This window comes from Salvelinus fontinalis, chromosome 14, assembly GCF_029448725.1.
Source record: "Salvelinus fontinalis isolate EN_2023a chromosome 14, ASM2944872v1, whole genome shotgun sequence".
NCBI classification, from domain to species: Eukaryota; Metazoa; Chordata; class Actinopteri; order Salmoniformes; family Salmonidae; genus Salvelinus; species Salvelinus fontinalis.
This window is the reverse complement of record NC_074678.1, coordinates 40735185-40753072: the sequence shown is the minus strand read 5'-3', so window position 1 is coordinate 40753072 and position 17888 is coordinate 40735185. Positions and strand designations below refer to the sequence as shown.

The 17888-nt window shown below is 43.4% G+C and overlaps 1 pseudogene; it reads left to right on the top strand.

Moving 5' to 3' along the window:
• LOC129810854 (phospholipid hydroperoxide glutathione peroxidase-like) overlaps positions 1-16759 on the top strand; it is a 33848-nt pseudogene extending 17089 nt beyond the window's left edge.
• Positions 16760-17888: the final 1129 nt, after the last annotated feature.

Sequence of the window (17888 nt, the reverse complement as noted above, 5' to 3'; positions counted from 1 at the left end):
GTAACATCTGACAAAAATATCTAAAGACACTGAAGCAGTAAACTTTGTGGAAATTAATATTTGTGTCATTCCCAAAACTTTTGGCCACGACTGTACTGTTGTGTCGTCTGCAAACTTGATGATTGAGTTGGAGGCGTGTGTGGCCACGCAGTCATGGGTGAACAGGGAGTACAGGAGGAGGCTGAGCACGCAACCTTGTGGGCCCCAGTATTGAGCATCAGCAAAGTGGAGGTGTTGTTTCCTACCTTCACCACCTGGGGGCGGCCCATCAGGAAGTCCAGGACAAAGTTGCACAAGGCGGGGTTCAGACCCAGGGCCTCGAGCTTAATGATGAGCTTGGAGGGTACTATGGTGTTGAATGCTGAGCTATAGTCAATGAACAGCCTTCTTACATTGGTAATCCTCTTGTCCTGATGGGATAGGGCAGTGTGCAGTACGATGGCGATTGCATCGTCTGTGGATCTACTTGGGCGGTAAGAACATTTCAGTGGGTCTAGGGTGTCAGGTAAGGTAGAGGGGATATGATCTTTGACTAGTCTCTCAAAGCACTTCATGATGACAGAAGTGAGTGCTAAGGGGAGATAGTAATTTAGTTCAGTTACCTTTGCTTACCTTTGCTGTGGGTGGTGTGCTCGCCTCCTGAGTCAGACTAGAAGACCACTCCGAGTACCTCTCCTCCGCCGGCGGTGTTTTGGGTCAGCCTCTGGTATCAGTTCAATTGCCCTGGGGGGTACGAACAAAAAATCAGATTCGGGAAACTTGTATTCCTGGTTTTAATGCTGGTGAGTTACCGCTGCTCTGATATCCAAAAGTTATTTCCGGCTGTATGATATAACACCCAATAAATGATGGGCTAATAATGTAAGAAATAACATGAAAAAACAGAATACTGCAAAGTTTCCTAAGAGCTAGAAGCACGGCAGCCCTGTCTGTCGGCGCCATTTTCGGCACACTGCTTTGAGGTTGGCTCCTTAGCGATTTCAACGCATGCCTCAGCGCTCCGTTATCAAACGCAACATAACTACTAGCAACTTCAGCAACTTTGGTCATTTGACTGCAGCTACACGTTTTGTATGCTTCGACAACGCTATAGCCTACTCGGGGTGCTCTCTGTGTCGAGATAGCCTAGGTCTACTGCTGAAATGCGCTGAATCAATTGAGGAACATGATAACGCTCTGAATTTATGAAAGGCCTGTTTCACATATCACAATGTCATTGGTGATCAAAGTTACTCTATCATACTAAATATCAGTTTCACTTGCTGCACTTGGTGCAGAGAATGTTTGTTTTTATTTTGGGAGAACCCTTGGTGCGATTTTTAAGGAATTTCTCGGGATAAATATGATTTATTCCCGGTATTGAATCTTGGTAGATTTTCTGGAAAATATGAACAAAGATTTTTATGACTAATCTGTGATATAAATCCCTAGACTACATAAAAATGGTGGATGCCCTCAATGGCACAGCCAATGGTAATACCCACTACAGGCCTCTATCATTATTTTTGTTCACAACCAACAAACCCATATTTATGTAGCCATGTATTGCTACATCAATCTAGTTGTTACAAAATGTGGCAAATTAATCGTGCCTTGATATTTGGGACATTGGAAAGCTGTGGAGTCCTTCTTGTGATGGTATTGTATTTATTAATGATGTATAAAGGACTAATTAGTCATATTCAGAACGAATTTGATATTATAACATTTACCGTTAGCTATCTAATAAAAAACACATGTAGATTATTAGTTTACTGAATTCCAAGTGTGTCTAACTTTGTTGATTGTAGCTATTGTATTGTTGTTGCCTTTTCTTGTTTACGGGGGACTTTATTTCACCCCTGCTACATTAGATTAACTGGGGACACCGGATGTGTCATGAAACCATTGCTTCCACTGCCCTTCTGGTTTGTACTGATAACCTGCTATCAGCAAAGTGGCCTAACCTACAGTGCATATTAGGACAATTTAGCAGTTTGTGTTTTAGTATGTCATTATACTCTGGATGATGCACTCATACTTTGATGTCTGTGAAAAAGCTATGGAAATACAGGGTGTTGAAAGATATTGTGTCTGTAAATTTGAAAAAATATGTACAAGTATCATCTGGCTGGTTTTTAGTTGAGATATTTATTTGGTATCGGGGTATACAGAGGGTAGGCTATATGGCAGGGTTCCCCAACTGGCGGCCCATTGGTGATTTTTATTTGGTCCCCCAAGTTTTCTAGAAATCTGTTCCAAAGTATTCCCACGCATAATAGAAATAGAAATACATATACACTTAGTGTACAAAACATTAGTAACACTTTCCTAATATTGAATTGCACCCCCTTTTGCCCTCAGAGCAGCCTCAATTTGTCGGAGCATGGACTCTACAAGGTCTCGAAAGTGTTCCACAGGGATGCTGGCCCATATTGACTCCAATGCTTCCCATAGTTGTGTCAAGTTGGCTGGATGTCCTTTGGATGGTGGACCATTCTTGATACACACGGGAAACTATTGAGTGTGGAAAAACCCAGCAGCGTTGCAGTTCTTGACACACTCAAACCGGTCCGCCTTGCACCTGTTACCATACCCCGCTCAATGTCACTTAAATATTTTGTCTTGCCCATTCACCCTCTGAATGACACACATACAAAATACATGTCTCAAGGCTTAAAAATCCTTCTTTAACTTGTCTCCTCCCCTTCATCTACACTGATTTGAAGTGGATTTAACAGGTGAAATCAATAAGGGATCATAGCTTTGACCTGCCATCTATGTCATGTAAATATGCGTTCCTAATGTTTTGTACACTCGGTGTATATGACCGTATTCAAATGTAAGCAAGTTTTGAAATAATTGTTTTAGTCAAATATTGTATCTGTTTGGGCTTCTTGCTGTCAATTTGCGGTCTACAAATGATTTGTAATTATGTTCCAGCCGAATCTAGTTGACGATCCCTGCTGTATGGTGTCAGAACCTTCCTTTATATCCATCTTATCAGTGAGTAGGCCATATGATTTACCTTGTTTGTTAGATGACATCAGTGAGTGGTAAAGTTGAAACATTGTGAAGGGTTCATATTTCCTCTGGCTTCACCTTATCAGAATGGTGAAATTACCTCTACTGAATCAATTCTGTTGCCTACCACTGTCAGGCATGTTATATAAGGCATTGCCTGACACCACCACCCTCATATGAAAAGACTGATTCTCAGATCCTCTTTTGCTTAGAAAATGCAAACATAAGTACATCTGTTGTTTCTATTCTATACCATATTGTTCTAAAGATGTTATGAAATGATATTGAACTAAAATATAATTGCAACAATTTCAAAGATTTTACTGAGTTACAATTAATATGAGTAAATCAGTTAATTGAAATAAATTCATTAGGCCCTAATCTATGGATTTCACATGACTGGCCCACCCACTTGGCAGCCAGCCACCCACTGGTGAGCCAGGCCCAGCCAATCAGAATGAGTCCACCCCCAGACAATTCCACAGGTGAAGAAGCTGAATGTGAAGGTCCTGAGCTGACGTGGTTACACTTGGTCTGCGGTTGTGAGGCCGGATGGACGTACTGCCAATTTCTCTAAAACGATGTATGAGGCAGCTTAACAGGACACACATTCATATTGACTCACTCTCTTCTTTTATTCTCTTCCTTCCCAGTCCGCTCCGACAGAGGACTGGCAGACGGCCTCGTCTATTTATGACTTCTCTGCAAAGGATATTGATGGCAACGAGGTATCCCTCGAGAAATACAGGTGAGAGGGTGGAAGAAGTTACTCAGCATTCCAAAATACTATATAATAGTGCTGTGACGATACCAGTATTTATTATTTTTCATGGCAAAAATTAAAACAACTCTTTGGTCCTTTAAAAACCTGCTGTATGTTAAATGTTGTGTGCTATAGCTTGGAAAATAAATGTGACTCAGGATGAGAACATAATGATGTTTGTTTCCAACATTAGGACTGTTTTCCTAAACAAGTGTTTCCTTGCCACTATACTAACGAGTATCGCGATACTGGTTTAGTTCCCGGCCCTACTAAATAACCACAATCATGTTATATATCATTCACCATACCCCTTCCAAAAGCCCTGAACCTGTTATCTCCTGTGTTTTAATGTGTGTGTTATCTCCTGTGTTTTAATGTGTGTGTTATCTCCTGTGTTTTAATGTGTGTGTTTGTGTAGGGGTGACGTTGTTATCATCGTCAATGTTGCCTCTAGATGAGGTAAAACCCCAGTAAACTACTCTCAGTTTGCGGAGATGCACGCGAAGTACGCTGAGAAAGGTTTACGCATCCTGGCCTTCCCCTCCAACCAGTTCGGGAGACAGGTAGCTACATCTCATTTTTATTTATATAAAGTCTCAAGTCTACACCTAAAGCATTTTTACAACATTATTATTATTATGTTATTACAATGGTATATTTTGTGTTAATTGTAGGAACCTGGCACTGAATCTCAGATCAAGAGTTTTGCCAAGTCCTACAATGCTCATTTCCCAATGTTCAGTAAGATCAATGTGAACGGGCCCAACGCCCACCCCGTGTGGAAGTGGCTGAAGGAGCAGCCCAAGGGGAGAAGCTTCCTGGGAAAGTAAGTGGAGAATTTCTGGAGAGGTGTGTTACTAATGGAGTGGTTAGACTCATCACATATGATTATTTTTTGGACCATACATAGAAAATATGTTAAGATTTAAAACACATGATATCTAATTATTTACAACTGCTTACTACTGCTCAGATAAGTATAATGGCTTATATGCAGTATATAAGTAGATGTTCTAAATGTAACGTATATGAGTTTGGTTATTGTCACTGTGTTAATGATTGCTTCATCTAATGATCTTGTTTTTTTTCTCATCAGTGGCATCAAGTGGAATTTCACTAAGGTATATATTTATTTCTTATTAGTCATCAGAACAATCCCATCAGAACAAGTTGACACAGCTGAGTTGGAGTAACCCAGAGTTTTGTGCCAAGATTATATCCCTCGTGAAAGAAAAGGTTGCTCAGTGCCATGCCCATCGAGTTCAACGTTATAACCTATGTCAGGGTTCTTCAACCTTTTCTTGCCCAGGGACCCCAATCATACGTTGACAGAGCATTTATTTTTTGCGTCTTATCATCAAGTGAATGATAACGGCAAGGAAAAGTAGTCAATATTTTAAAATGAATAGATTTGGTAGATATTTTTTTATTATTTTGACCTCCCCACATTATAATTGGAAGAGGAAGTGTAAACTCTAACATACCTTTCTAGCTAATAGGCTAACTCCAAACATATAGTGCATTTGGAAAATATTCAGACTTTTTCCACATTTTGGTACTTTACAGCCTTATTGCAAAAATTTCAGAAAACCTGTTTAAGCTTTGTCATTATGGGGTATTATGTATAGATTGAGGGGGGGGGGGGTTATTTAATCAATCTTAGAATAAGGCTGTAATGTAACAAAATGTGGAAAAAGTGAAGGGTTCTGAATACTTTCTGAATACACTGTATTTTCACTAAGAGCAGCTGTTTAACTGGTTGAAAAAAAGGTTAGCCATCGGTTGGCAAAAATGTATGTCCAAGTCAAGAAAGCTTACCAGCAGCCAGCGGCACTTGCCACACTGGTAGCCTATTCACGGGGGCTTTTTCAAAGCCTATGTCAGGTACTCCAGTGAGAGTAATTGGCTCTAATGAGTGTAATTTGCTCAATATTAGGAGTAAAGAAATAAAGTTGACATCATTAGAAAGAAATGATCATATTCTCTACTGTAGGTATGTAATTAAAATGTGTTTATTCTGTTGATAGCGATATTAATAAATAAAATAAATAAATAAAAATGCAAATTTCTAGGACCCCCTACTGTACCTCCTCGGATCCCTGCTTGAATACCCCTGGCCTATGTCCATTTTTGTTTACAAAAAAACGAATTAGGTAGTCGTATTATCGTGGTCTTTCTGGGCCTAGAGTAATACAAATACAAACTTAAAGCTAGAATCCTTAATTGCTAAATCCATTTTTGACTTTAAATGAACGCGAAATGTACAGTACCATAAAAATAAAGAGCGTCACACACTCCATATATAAACTCCCAGTAATTTATTGGTTAAATCACCAACGTTTCGGCATCACCTGAAGAAGGCACAGTGATGCCGAAGCGTTGGTGATTTATCCAATAAATTACTGGGAGTTTATATATGGAGTGTGCGACTCTCTTTATTTTTATAGTTTATAGTTTATTCACCGTTAGTCAGCACCTCCACACAAAATAATTTTTCTGGGTGTGCGCCAGCTCATGATTTTTCTATGTACACTACCAGGGAAAGTTTGGGCACACCTAATCAATCAAGGGTTTTTATTTATTTTTACAATTTTCTAAAATGTATAAAATAGTGAAGACATCAAAACTATGAAATAACACATATGGAATCATGTAGTAACCAAAAAAAAGTGTTAAACAAATCTAAATATATTTTATATTTGAGATTCTTCAAAGTAGCCACCCTTTGCCTTGATGAGAGCTTTGCACACACATATCAAGCTGAGCCTAACTGTTATAGGCCTATTTCTATTTTGCCCTGTTTATCAAAAAGTGTTGGAAAAACTTAATTAACCGTCAATAATTAACCGACTGGCTTTCTTGATGTCTATAGTATTCTCTCTGGTATGCAATCTGGTTTCCGCTCAGGTTATGGATGTGTCACTGCAACCTTAAAGGTCCTCAATGATGTCACCATTGCCCTTGATTCTCAAACAATGTTGTGCTGCTATTTTTATTGACTTGGCCAAAGATTTTGATACGGTAGACCATTCCATTCTTGTGGGCCAGCTAAAGAGTATTGGTGTCTCTGAGGGGTCTTTGGCCTGGTTTGCTAACTACCTCTCTCAAAGAGTGCAGTGTATGAAGTCAGAAAATCTGCTGTTTCAGCCACTGCCTGTCACCAAGGGAGTACCCCAAGGCTCAATCCTAGGCCCCACGCACTTCTCAATTTACATCAACAACATAGCTCAGGCAGTAGGAAGCTTTTTCATCCATTTATATGCAGATGATACAGTCTTATACTCAGCTGGCCAGTAACTTTTAGTGTCCAACAAGCTTTCTCTGCCCTTAACCATGTTCTGAACACCTCCAAAACAAAGGTCATGTGGTTTGGCAAGAAGAATGCCCCTCTCCCCACATGTGCGATTACTACCTCTGAGGGTTTAGAGCTTGAGGTAGTCACCTCGCACAAGTGCTTGGGAGTATGGCTAGACGGTACACTGTCAGCACATATATATATATATATATCAAAGCTGCAGGCTAAAGTTAAATCTAGACTTGGTTTCCTCTATTGTAATCACTTCTATTTCACCCCAGCTGACAAACTAACCCTAATTCAGATGACCATCCTAACCATGCTAGATTGCGGAGACATAATTTATAGATCGGCGGGTAAGGGTGCTCTCGAGCGGCTAGATGTTCTTTACCATTCGGCCATCAGATTTGCCACCAATGCTCCTTATAGGACACATCACTGCACTCTATACTCCTCTGCAAACTGGTCATCTCTGTATACCCGTTGCAAGACCCACTGGTTGATGCTTATTTTTAAAACCCTCTTAGGCCTCACTCCCCCCTATCTGAGATATCTACTGCAGCCCTCATTCTCCACATACTGCACCTGTTCTGCCAGTCACATTCTGTTAAAGGTCCCCAAAGCACACGCATCCCTGGGTCACTCCTCTTTTCAGTTTTCTGCAGCTAGCGACTGGAACGAGCTGCAACAAACACTCAAACTGGACAGTTTTATCTCAATCTCTTCAGTCGAAGACTCAATCATGGACACTTACTGACAGTTGTGGCTGCTTTGCGTGATGTATTGTTGTCTCTACCTTCTTTCCCTTTGTGCTGTTGTTTGTGCCCAATAATGTTTGTACCATATTTTGTGGTGCTACCATGTTGTGTTGCTACCATGTAGTTGTCATGTTGTTTTGCTGCCATGCCTTGTTGTCATGTGTTGCTGTCTTGCTATGTTATGTAGTGTTGTCTCTCGTCGGGTTTTGTCCTATATTTTGTCCTATATTTATATATATTTTTAATCCCAGCCCCTTTTGGAATTTTTAATCCCAGCCCCAGGAGGCTTTTTGCTTTATGGTAGGCCGTCATTGTAAATAAGAATTTGTTCTTAATAACTGACTTACCTAGTTAAATAAAGGATAAATAAAAATTGAAATTCTCTCAACCAGCTTCATGAAGTAGTCACCTGGAATGCATTTCAATTAACAGGTGTGCCTTGTTAAAAGTTCATTTGTGGAATTTCTTTCGTTCTTAACTGATTGGCTCAAGCGCATTGTGTTGTGACAAGGTACTGTAGGGGTGGTACACAGAAGATAGCCCTATCCATATTATGGCAAGAACAGCTCAAATAAGCAAACAGAAACGACAGTCTATCATTACTTTAAGACAGGGGTGTCAAACTCATTTCGCATCGTGGGCCACATACGGCCTAGGGAGATGTCAAGTGGGCCGGACCATTAAAATTATACCATACTCTGCTATAAATAACCAAAATATCATGTCTTTCCTTTGTTTTGGTGTAAAGAAGCACAAGAACATTAGGAAAATAATGAAATTTAATGAACTATCCTTTTACAAAACATTTCATGAAACACCTCATATTTCCTTAGACAAATGTGCAATTTACTTTTATCATTCACAAATATGCATTGCAACTGATCCCACTGATTGTACAAAGGCACAAAACTTTAATTGGTACTGAAAAATATCATCGTTTAACAAAGTCACCGTCGGAATACGGCTTCGATGCTAATGCTATTTCGCTAGCAATTAGGTAGCTGGCTTTTACCCGCTGCTTCACTGACTTCTCGGCTCTGGATGAAAGTTGACTGCTGTTTCCTCAGACCCGCCAGCAATTCGTTAATCTTATCTCTTCTCAGTTGTCCTTGCAAGCCGTCATATTTTTCGCTGTGATGAGTCTTGTAGTGGCGTCGAATATTATATTCCTTCAATACCGAAACTTGTTGCAAACACACCAAGCACGAAGGTTTTCCGTGCATCTCTGTAAATAAATAGGACGTGGTCCATTTTTCTTTGAAAATTCTACACTCCTTATCTACTTTTCTCCGTTTGGATAACGACATTTTGGCTAATGAGGGTGTAGCGGAGAGGTAGAGACCAAGGTATTAACAACGTCGTAACAAGCAGCAGATGGCGCATGTCTTCTACTCTGATGGAAAGAGTGCGCCCCTTAGCGGATAATCCATGAATTGCAGCGAATTAAAAATATTAATTCCATGTCTTTTATGCATTTTTTCCACTTTCAAATTATCCTGCGGGCCTGATCGAACCTCCTTGGGGGCCGGTTCCGGCCCGCGGGCCATATGTTTGACACCCCTGCTTTAAGACATAAAGTGCAGTCAATCCGGAAAATTTCAAGAACTTTTCAAGTTTCTTCAAGTGCAGTCGCAAAAACCATCAAGCTCTATGATGAAACTGGCTCTCATGAGGACCGCCACAGGAAAGGAAGACCCAGAGTTACCTCTGCTGCAGAGGATAAGTTCATTAGAGTTAACTGCACCTCAGATTACAGCCCAAATAAATGCTTCACAGAATTAATGTAACAGACACATCTCAACCTCAGCTGTTCAGAGGAGACTGCGTGAATCAGGCATTCATGGTCGAATTGCTGCAAAGAAACCACTACTAAATGACACCAATAAGAAGAGACTTGCTTGGGTCAAGAAACACGAGCAATGAACATTAGACCGGTGGAAATCTGTCCTTTGGTCTGATGAGTCCAAATTTGAGATTTTTGGTTCCAACCGCCGTATCTCTGTGAGACACAGTGTAGGTGAACAAATGATCTCTGCATGTGTGGTTCCCACCGTGAAACATGGAGGAGGTGTGATGGTGTGGGGGTGCTTTGCTGGTGACAGTGTCTGTGATTTATTTAGAATTCAAGGCAGACTTAACCAGCATGGCTACCACAGCATTCTGCAGCGATACGCCATCCCATCTGGTTTGCACTTAGTAGGACTATCATTTGTTTTTCAACAGGACAATGACACAAAACACACGTCCAGGCTGTGTAAGGGCTATTTGACCAAGAAGGAGAGTGATGGTGCTGTATCAGATGACCTGGCCACTACAATCACCCAACCTCAACCCAATTGAGATGGTTTGGGATGAATTGGACCGCAGAGTGACGGAAAAGCAGCCAACAAAGTCTCAGCATATGTGGGAACTCCTTCAAGACTACTGGAAAAGCATTCCAGGTGAAGCTGGTTGAGAGAATGCCAAGAGTGTGCAAAGCTGTCATCAAGGCAAAGGGTTGAAGGATCTCAAATATAAAATATATTTTGATTTGTTTAACACTTGGTTACTATATGATTCCATATGTGTTATTTCATAGCTTGGATGTCTTCACTATTATTCTACAAAGAAGAAAATAGTAAAAATAAAGAAAAACCCTTGAATGAGTAGGTGAGTCCAGACTTTTGACTGGTACTATATATACCCATTGATTCTTGAAAAATATAGCTTATAAATGCCTCATTAGCATAGTTCAACTGTCAAACCCTAAAATAGAAGCTTGTGTACGCCGTTGTTTGTAAACAATGTAAATGTAAACAAACACTGTATAGCCTCAAAACATGATTAAAACTATACATGTTGATATCATGGATGGTCCATCTTTGTATCCATAGCACTGTCTATGAATTTGAGTGGTTACATTTTTCCAGGCCCATCCCCTTACTTTTAAACCAAAACAGTGGCAGGGTGCCCACTTTGTCATTGTTTAAATGAAGGATTGTAGCTTTAATTATATGTCTATTTTAGGATTCATGAATTGTTGGGTTAGCAAATTGAAAACAAGACCTTTTGATTATTACCAGATTTTGCAGCTAGAAATGGGATGTTAAATGCAGAATTAGTTTAAATGTCCATCCCTTAGTTCCTTTTCTCTGGCTTTATAGTTCCTTATCAACAGAGAGGGCCAGGTTATGAAGAGATATGGACCGTTGGGGGATCCCAGCGTAAGTGAATTACTTTTACTCTCACACATTGACTCTAATTACAGCACAGGCCTATGATGGACTAACTGACACATCCATGTGAGACAGCAGTACTCAGCCATAACCTCAGGTTCGGCCTGGAATCACCCTCCCTAACATTATACCTTGTTACTTTGCATCTGAAAAGTATGCATTAGTGACCATTTCATGTGCTCACAACACCATAAAATTGTTGGTAGTGGTGAAATTGTGATGATGAGCGGGGTGTTGGCATCGGGATCAGGCAGCGATCCTCTATCAAGCACGCAGACAATGTGAATATTGGGCAGACATCGTATCTCATAATGTCCCTACAGCAAGCTGCTACTGTCATGGCTCTTACCAGAACCAGTATATGTGCGTTAGAGACCTCTCTAACACCGAGGAAGCTGCGATTAAAACTCCCATTCACCAGCTCTGCAAGCGTTACAGTACATGCTGATTACACCGGGCCGGCACGTGCATCCGCATGTTGATTTTGTCCATCCACATCAGATGTGATCAGGACACGCAGGTTAAAATATCAAAACGAACTCTGAACTATATTCATTTGTGGGACATGTTCAAACACAAGAAACATTCATGGACATTTAGCTCGCTAGCTTGCTGTTGTTTTTTATTTTTATTTTTTAAATATTTTTTTGCTAGCTTGCTGTTGCTAGCTAATTTGTCCTGGGATATAAACATTGTGTTGTTATTTTACAGGAAGGGTCTTTTTTTCTGGATCTTTGTAGAATTCTGACCCATTTTGAGTCACACAAAATCGTGTGTTCTCTACTCGACAATTCATCCAAAGATAAAAGGGGAAACCTAGTTAGTTTCTTGTAATCTCTCCTCCTTCAGTCTTCTTCTGTGGACTTTATATGGAGGTTGGCAACCAACTTTAAGGTGCATTACCACCAACAACTGGACTGGAGTGTGGACCTCAGTTCAGCATTCAATCACCCACCTGGGTACATCCTCCTAAAAACCAATGAGGAGATGGGAGAGGCGGGACTTGCAGCACATCACACGTCAAAAATAGAACTAAGTTCTATATTAACGCTGGGCTACGCGGATGCTTGCGAGCAGTTTGAGTGAAATTATTAAATGACGTATGTGTAAAGTATTTTGCAATGCGGGCGGTGTGGTCAGCAAGTTATAATGTGAAAATACGTTAGTTGATCACCAAATATGGAGTTTCGCTGAGCAACAATCTTCATCTACCCCCGGTTACAGCCAGTATGTACTTCCAAAAAAGGTCTAAATAAAAATGTGCAAGCAACCGAAAAAGTGCCTATTCGGCACCTCTAATCTCTCATTACATCCACGCACAGGTCGGAAGTCTAGCCTACAACAGCTCGATACATTGGAGGTGTCGAAGAGGCATTTTTTAAGTTGCTTGTAAAAACAATTTTAGAACTTTTTTGGAAGTATCAGCAGTTACGGGAGTAAATGAAAATCGTTGTTCAGCGAAACGCCATATTTGGTGATCAACTAACCTATTTTGACATGACGCTTGCAGACACCGCAAACTATTACGGACTACAAAGCGAAACCCAGCCGCAAGCTGCCCAGTGATCCGAGCCTACCAGATGGGCTAAATGCCTTTTATGCTCACTTCGAGGCAAGCAACACTGAAGCATGCATGAGAGCACCAGCTGTTACGGACGACTGTGATCACACTCTCTGTAGACCTCGAAACAGGTTAACATTCACAAGGCCGGGGGCCGCGGGGCCAGACGGATAGCCAGGACATGTACTCAGAGCATGTGCGGACCAACTGGCAAGTGTCTTCACTGACATTTTCAACCTCTCCCTGACCGAGTCTGTAATACCTACATGTTTTAAGCAGACCACCATAGTCCCCGTGCCCAAGAACACTAAGGTAACCTGTCTAAATGACTACCACCCCGTAGCACTCACATCGGTGCTTTGAAAGGCTGGTCATGGCTCACATCAACACCATAATCCCGGAAACCCTAGACCTACTCCAATTCGCATACCGTCCAAACAGATCCACAGATGACGCAATCTCAATCGCACTCCACACTGCCCTTTTCCACCTGGACAAAAGGAACACCTATGTGAGAATGCTGTTCATTGACTACAGCTCAGCGTTCAACACCATTGTACCCTCAAAGCTCATCACTAAGCTAAGGATCCTGGGACTAAACACCTCCCTCTGCAACTGGATCCTGGACTTCCTGACGGGCCACCCCCAGGTGGTAAGGGTAGGCAACAACACATCTGCCACGCTGATCCTCAACACGGGGGCCCCTCAGGGGTGCGTGCTTAGTCCCCTCCTGTACTCCCTGATCACACACGACTGCATGGCCAAGCACGACTCCAACAGCATCATTAAGTTTGCTGACGACACAACGGTGGTAGGTCTGATCACCAACAACAATGAGACAGCCTATAGGGAGGTCGTTAGAAACCTGGCCGTGTGGTGCCAGGACAACAACCTCTCCCTAAACGTTAGAAAGACAAAGGAGATGATCGTGGACTACAGGAAAAAGAGGGCTGAACACGCCCCCATTCACATCAACGGGGCTGTAGTGGAGCGGTGTCCTTGGTGTCCACACACACCAAGAAAGTCGTGAAGAGGGCACAACAACGCTTTTTCCCCCTCAGCATGGGTCCCCAGATCCTCAAAAAGTTCTACAGCTGCACCATCGAGAGCATCCTGACCGGTTGCATCACCACCTGGTATGGCAACTGATCGGCATCTGACCGTAAGACGCTACAAAGGGTAGTGCGTACAGCCCAGTACATCACTGGAGCCAAGCTTCTTGCCATCCAGGACCTATATACTAGGCGGTGTCATAGGAAGACCCCAAAAATTGTCAGACTCCAGTCACCCAAGTCATAAACTGTTCTCTCTGCTACCGCAAGGCAATGAAGCGCCAAGTCTAGGTCCAAAAGGCTCCTTAACAGCTCCTTAACCTTATAACTAGGCATAAGACTGCTGAACAATGAATCAAATGGCCACCTGGACTATTTGCATTGACACCCCTTTGTTTTTACACTGCTGCTACTCGCTGTTTATTATCTATGCATAGTTACTTTACGCCAAAATTACCTCGACTAACCTGTACTTCCACACATTGACTTGGTACCGGTACTCCCTGAATATAACCTCATTATTGTTATTTTATTTTGTTACTTTTTTTAAACTATTTTTTGTTTTTTCATAGTTTATTTAGTAAATATTTTCTTAACTCTATTTTCTTAACTGCATTGTTGGTTAAGGGCTTGTAAGTAAGCTTTTCATGGTAAGGTTGTATTCTGTTGTATCCTGTTGTCACGTTCCTGACCTTATTTCCTTTGTTTAGTCTTTGTTTAGTTGGTCAGGACGTGAGCTGGGTTGGCATTCTATGTTTTGTGTTTCTATGTTGGGTTTATTGTTTGGCTTAATATGGTTCTCAATCAGAGGCAGGTGTTTGTCATTGTCTCTGATTGGGAGCCATATTAAGGTAGGCTGTTTCTCACTGTTTGTTTGTGGTGGATTGTTCCTGTTCATTGCGTTCTTCGTTGTCTGTATGTTCACATGTTCAGGTCTGTAGCGTCGTTAGTTTCATTTTCTGTTTATTGTTTTGTTCGTGTTGTTAAGTGTTTCCAATAAATATGGAAACGTACTACGCTGCGCTTTGGTCCTCCTCTCTTCCACCTAATGACGAGCGTTACAGAATCACCCACCACAAAAGGACCAAGCAGCGTGGTAACGGGCAGCAACAGCAGCAGCAGCAGCGGCCACAATTTCAGGACTCCTGGACATGGGAGGAGAGTTTAAACGGAGAAGGACCCTGGGCACAGGCTGGGGAATATCGTCGCCCCAAAGCTGAGCTGGAGGGAGCGAAAGCTGAGCGGCGGCGATATGAGGAGGCAGCACGGCAGCGCGACAGGTACGAGAGGCAGCCCCAGAAATTTTTTTTTGGGGGGGGGGGGGGGGGGCTAAAGAGGAGTGTGGCTAAGCCAGGTAGCAGACCTGAGCTCACTCCTCGTGCTTATTATAAGCAGCGCGTTACTGGTCAGGCACCGTGTTATGCGGTTAAGCGCACGGTGTTGCCAGTGCGTGCCCATAGCCCGGTGCGCTATAGGGCAGCCCGCCGAAAGTGTCATGTGAGTGTGGGCATCCAGCCAGGGCGTATTGTGCCTGCTCAGCGTGTCTGGTCTCCGGTATGCCGTTTCGGTCCAGGGTATCCTGCGCCGGCTCTGCGTGCTGTGTCTCCGGGGCGCTGGGAGGGTGCAGTGCGTCCTATGCCTGCGCTCCGCTCGTACCGGGCAAATGTGGGAGTGGAGCCTAAGGGAGAGGTGCGCGTAGTAGGCACTAGATCTCCAGTGCTCACCCACAGCCCGGTTCAACCTGTGCCTGCACTCTGGAAGGTCCGGGCTAGAGTAGTATTCCAGCCTGGGGGAGTGGTGCCAAGGCTGCGCACCAGAGCTCCAGTGCTCCCCCACAGCCCGGTCCTTCAGGTGCCTCCTCCTAACACCAAGCCTCCTGTAGGTCTCCCCAGCCTGGTGGGTCCTGTGGCAGCCCCACGCACCAGGCTGTCTCTCCGTCTCCTCCCTACAGGTGTGCCCGTCTGCCCAGCGCCGTCTGAGCTGCCTGTCTGCCCAGCGCCGTCTGAGCTGCCCGTCTGCCCAGCGCCGTCTGAGCTGCCCGTCTGTCCTGAGCCTTCAGAGCTGCCCGCCTGTCCTGAGCCGTCAGAGCTGCCCGTCTGTCCTGAGCCGTCTGAGCTGCCCGTCTGTCCTGAGCCTTCAAAGCCGCCCGTCTGTCCTGAGCCGCTAGAGTCGCCCGTCAGTCAGGAGCCGCCAGAGCCACCCGCCAGTCAGGAGTCGCCAGAGCCGCCCGCCAGTCAGTCAGGAGTCGCCAGAGCCGCCCGCCAGTCAGGAGCCGCCAGAGCCGCCCACCAGTCAGGAGCCGCCAGAGCCGCCCGCCAGCCAGGAGCCGCCAGAGCCGCCCGCCAGCCAGGAGCCGCCAGAGCCGCCCGCCAGCCAGGAGCCGCCAGAGCCGCCAGCCAGCCAGGAGCCGCCAGCCAGCCATGAGCTGCCCCTCAGTCCGGAGCTGCCCCTCAGTCCGGTGATGCCCCTCAGTCCGGAGCTGCCCCTCAGTCCGGTGCTGCCCCTCAGTCCGGTGCTGCCCCTCAATATGGAAACGTACCACGCTGCGCTTTGGTCCTCCTCTCTTCCACCTAACGACGAGCATTACACCTGTTGTATTCGGTGCATGTGACAAATACAATTTGATTTGAATGGGAGTTTGAATCTGAGCTTTCTTTGTGTTAGAGATGTCATACGCACAGATAGGCATACTGGTTCAGCTCTTACCTAACAAATGAAATGTAATTATATTAAATCCATATAAGGAGAGAAACTAAAATTGCATGGATGCAATTCATCACAACTATTTATTCTCCATTTCAGGCGGTGGAGAAGGATCTTCCCAGGTACCTGTAATTCTTCCATCACTGACTGTCTAATGCACTGATACTGCATCTATCCCTCCCTCTCCGGTGAGCCAATGCCTGGGAGTGGGTCCATTCCCCAGACCAATGACAGTCTGTCCGCAAACCAGCCTGACTGGTAGGACAGACCTGATGAAAACGGCGTGCAACCAATCCCCTGGGAGGACCCGCTATAGGCATAGCCAGCCAGCACCGGAGAAGAATCCTGACCCCCTGAAAATATGATCTTAGTGTCATATTCCATAATAAACGTAACGCTTTTGTGCTAATTCTGTTGTCCAGTGTGTTTATGGGGAATATTATCTTTCAACGTAAAAAACAAGTGTAAACGTGCTTCAGCCCAGCTATAACAAAAAGGAATCAGGTGCTTGACTGACTGAGGCACTTAAATTCCCCAAAATATTATACTCAATTTACTCATACACTTGTTTTTAATAGCCCATGTCTAGTTGCTATCATTTTTACATGATTGATTGACATGGCGCGTGGGACACTCCCTTGAGAGGCTATGGTGCCTCTTACCTTTTCCTACACAAGGCTCTGATAAAGGTGTTAATGCCGAAACATAAGCCTGTTTGTATGTCCCATTAATAAATCATTCATATTTATGCATAAGAGTGCTAATTTATTTTCCGGAGTAGTCATCAGTTGAAGTGTCTTGGGGTAAGGAATTTCAATGTATTTTTGTGTTGAATTCCCACTACACAAGTAGAACAGTACTAAAACCATGGTCACTGTTAGTAACGTGTTTTGCTATGCTGATGTTTTGCCATGAGTTGATGTGGACAAGGTTGTTCCATGTGATGCAACAAGAAGTAATTGAAGTTACTGATTACCTAAAAAGCAATACATGTATTTTGATTCATCCCCTGAGAGCATTCCTTCATATGATAGTGGATCAGATCGTAGTGTCTGAAATTTAATTTGTGAATCTTTTCTGCTGAAATACATGTTACACTGCCATCTACTGGATTTGAGAGCAAAAAATGTTATGGTACAACCATTGTCACTTGCCTGTCGTCCCTTTGCTCTGTTGAGAGAGACTGCTGGCCACTGAGTTTATATTTTCAAATGAACACACATGATGAATCTGCATGTGATACATCATCTAACCCTAATCAGATTGAAACAAATTAGATGGACTATGGATGGGTCAGGTTAGTTGTTAGAAATGCAGTTCACATTGTCATTCACAACAGCTAGTCTTTCAGTTGGACTCCCTAGTGGTGAAGTGGTCCAAGGCACTGCATCTCCCAGGTACCTGTAATTCTTCCATCAGTGACTGTCTAATGCACTGATACTGCATCTATCCCTCCCTCTTCGGTGAGCCAATGCCTGGGAGTGGGTCCATTCCCCAGACCAATGACAGTCTGTCCGCAAACCAGCCTGACTGGTAGG